General features: G+C 41.8%; 1 pseudogene; it reads right to left on the reverse strand.

Moving 5' to 3' along the window:
• Positions 1-580: 580 nt before the first annotated feature.
• LOC105715795 (prohibitin-2-like) lies at positions 581-1,493 on the reverse strand (annotated as a pseudogene).
• Positions 1,494-3,550: the final 2,057 nt, after the last annotated feature.

The raw sequence follows: 3,550 nt of genomic DNA on the forward strand, positions 1-3,550 counted from the left end.
TTTTTAAAGATCGATTTTTCTTTATTTTTGTTAGATTAGGTTAAAAAGACCAGTCTTCAAATTCTGAAATTCTTTTTTCTGCTTGGTCCAGTCCATTGATAAAGCCATTAATTTATTTTGAAATTCTTTAAGCGAGTTTTTCAATTCTAGAAACTCTGATTTTCTTTTAAGATATTTATCTCTTTATTTTCTGGATTGCTTTAGAAGTTTGTGTTGATTTTTTGTGTTGATTTTTTCTTTTTTCTTTTTAAGTAACAAAAATTTATTGAGAATTCTTGGGTTAGGGGTTATCTCTTCTCAGTCTTGAGGAAGGAAACAACACTGTAGGAAATCACTGAAGCATTATACACTGTCCTAACACCCCTGGCCACCACAGGGAGGAGAAAAGTAATTCCACAGAAAAAGGGCTGATCTTTGTCTTTCTTTATCGAGGAGGAGTTTGAAGGATAGCTGCAGGTACAGGGAACTTTCACATGATACTGGGACAGGGTGGGGCTGTGCTGGGCCCCTAACTGGCTTCTCAAAAAACTGGAAAGCAGATTCACTTTCTCTTTGAGGGTGTAATTCTTTGTTACCAGGCTCATTTCTTACCCTTAATGAGGCTGCCATTATTTCCCCAGGTGAAAGTCTCATCCTGTAGGTTCAGCACAAAATTGTCATCAATGAGACAGATATGATTCTGTGATGTGATTGTCTTGGAGATGTTCTGGGTTGGCTGAATCTTGTGAATTTTGATGTAGCCAGGCTTCTTGCCCAGTGCTTCCACAAGCATCTTGACAGCCTCGGCTTCACACTTGGCCTGGGCAATCTTCTGCTGGTGGTGTAGTTTTGCTTTTTTTTTTTTTTTTTTTTTTTTTTAAACTAAGAACTGGGCATTCTGGGCCTCCTGCTGGACCACTTGTTTGGCCTCTACAGTAGCTATGTACTCTCAGCTAAAGCTCAGCTCTGAGATGGCTAAATCATCCAAGATGAGACTGAAGTCCTTGGTTCTCTCTGTCAGCTCCTATTGAATCAACATGGATAACTGGGCTCACTGAGTAATCAGCTGTGAGGCATTGAACTTGGCCACCACACTTTTGAGCACTCTTTTGACAATGGATGGCAACACTCATTCCTTGTTGTCTAGCCCTAGGTGTTTGTACATGCTAGGAAGCTCCTGAACATTGGGTTGAGACACCACTCACAGGGTTCACCATCTGCAGGTCTTTTGAGCCTGTGGGGGAGGAAATTTTTCAAGGTCTGGCCAAAATGTCATACTTAATGGGGTATTGAGACCAGGGGATCCTGAAATGAAGCTTTTGGCCAGGATAGTGTCCTGCTGCATGCCACCAATATGATTAAAGAAGATGGCTGTGTTTGCCTTCCATGGTGAACATGGATTTGTGGACACCAAAGGCCACAGTACTAGTTCCCAGCAGCAGCTTCAGTGCCATGACCATGCCTCAGGACTCAGTATGCAGCCATTCCTCTAAATCCTTTAAGTTCTGGGCCATGTCTGATTCTGAGGTTATTGCACCAGAGGTCAGAAGGGAGTGCCAGCCCACCACTACCCAAATCCAGTTTAGGGATTGCACCCTTCACATGAGAGTTCAGGCCTGTAATGCTGGCAGGAGAAAGGTGTACTGATTTTCAACCCTGCCTTGGATATCAGTGAGCTTCCTTGCAATCTATGCTTTACTTTCTTTTTCTGCCATTGCCATGTTTCCATTTTGGTTACGGACCATTGCTGGAGAGCTGTTGCAATCCTTTGATGGTATCATTACATTCAGATTTTTCATGGTGCTAGAATTCTTGCTCTGGTTCCTTCACATCTGGAGATGCTAGCACTTCTAATTTTTGTAATTATTTTCATGCAGGCAGAATTTTTTTTTTTCTTTCCTTTTATCAGCTGAACACTGCCACAAGGGCAGTTTGCCGGTGTTTTCCTCACTGGGATCTGGGTTGTTCTTTAAGATTCTGGTAGATTACCATGTGCTTCTTGAATTAAAGCTCACAGACTTGATCTTTATATACTATCTTGCTATTTGCAAGGGCTGAGGCATGCTGAATGCCTCTAATCTGCCAATCTTGGGAAAAACAAACTGCATCTTGATTTCTATAGTTTGTTAGAAAAGGATCTCAGTGACCTGTGAATCAGTATCAATGACTCCCAAGTTAGAACATTACATGATTCCTTCCTCCAGTCATCCTTTAGAAAGCATTTTGCCCTTTTAAACTGTCACCATGGCTTCCTGATTTTAGACAACAGCCCATAGAAATTTTTTTAAAAATCCAGCTCCCATTCATCTTGTATAGGTAAGAAAGGTGGTGGATGGGGAGGCAGAGAGAAAAGAGAGAGCAGGGAGGGGGAGGCTTGTAAATGTTGTTGCTAAACTACATGCCCAGTTGTGCAGAAAAAAACTAGAACATTTCTTTCCCCAAGAGACAATGGACAACAGAGTGATTGCCTCAAAAGACTTCGTAATGTGTCTTAATGCCTTTGAGTTTGTTTTGATGACTACTTGGTCTTCTAATTCTATTCACTTTCTATGAAAACAGGAGGAAAATAAAAAGAAAATATGTAGGCCGGGCATGGTGGCTCATGCCTGTAATCCTAGCACGTTGGGAGGCTGAGGCAGGTGGATTGCCTGAGCTCAGGAGTTCAAAACCAGCCTGGGCAACATGGCGAATCCCCGTCTCTACAAAAAAATACAAAAAAAGTAGCCGAGTATGGTGACATGTGTCTGTAGTCCCAGCTACTTGGGAGGCTGAGGCAGGAGAATTGCTTGAATCAGGGAGGTGGAAGTTGCAGTGAGTCAAGATTGTGCCACTGCACTCAAGTCTAGGCAACAGGGCGAGACTCCATCTCCATCAATAAATAAATAGAAAATATGTAAATCTAGGTATATTTCAGCTGGAGTACTGGCAACTTTCAAAACTCCAGAGTAAAATTGTGACATTTCAGATTTTCACTGCTAATGATTCTAAGGCATAGACAAAATGGAGGAAAGCAAACCAACAAAAAAACCAGGGCTTGACTTTTATTATAAGTAAGTTGTTAAGCCCCACGTGTTGAATTTTATAGTTGCCAATCTCCCCAGTCTTCCAACCATCAAAAGACCTATTTACAACCAAGGAAATATTTAACATCTTTCATTAATTCACTTCCTCCCTAGGGCTTAGCTAAATGAACGCTGGTGGCTCAGGTGCTGATTCATGGCAGAAGGGAAGAGGCTTGATTCCATACAAAGAGACTTCCCAGGCTGAAGGCTGTCCTTTACACAGCCAGTATTCCACTCTACTGTGTCCAATTCAGTGGACTGCTGGCATTCTAATTTATTGGGTCTGAAGATTTGACCACTTAGGTCAAATTTTAAAGAGAATTTCCTTTAAATGGAGTAGATGGTCAGACATTTGAATATGGCAGCAGAAGCCTAGGAAGCAGAGCACCCTAATTTAGGTGGGTAGAGGTCTATGGCTCCGTGAAATCAGTCCACTTATAATAAGATGCCAGTGAGTAGCTGGTAAGTACTAGAACAATATTCACTTCTGCAAGAGACAGGGATGTCAA

This window comes from Aotus nancymaae, unplaced genomic scaffold (assembly GCF_030222135.1).
Source record: "Aotus nancymaae isolate 86718 unplaced genomic scaffold, 86718_ANA_hifiasm-v0.15.2.pri h1tg000010l, whole genome shotgun sequence".
Taxonomy (NCBI): domain Eukaryota; kingdom Metazoa; phylum Chordata; class Mammalia; order Primates; family Aotidae; genus Aotus; species Aotus nancymaae.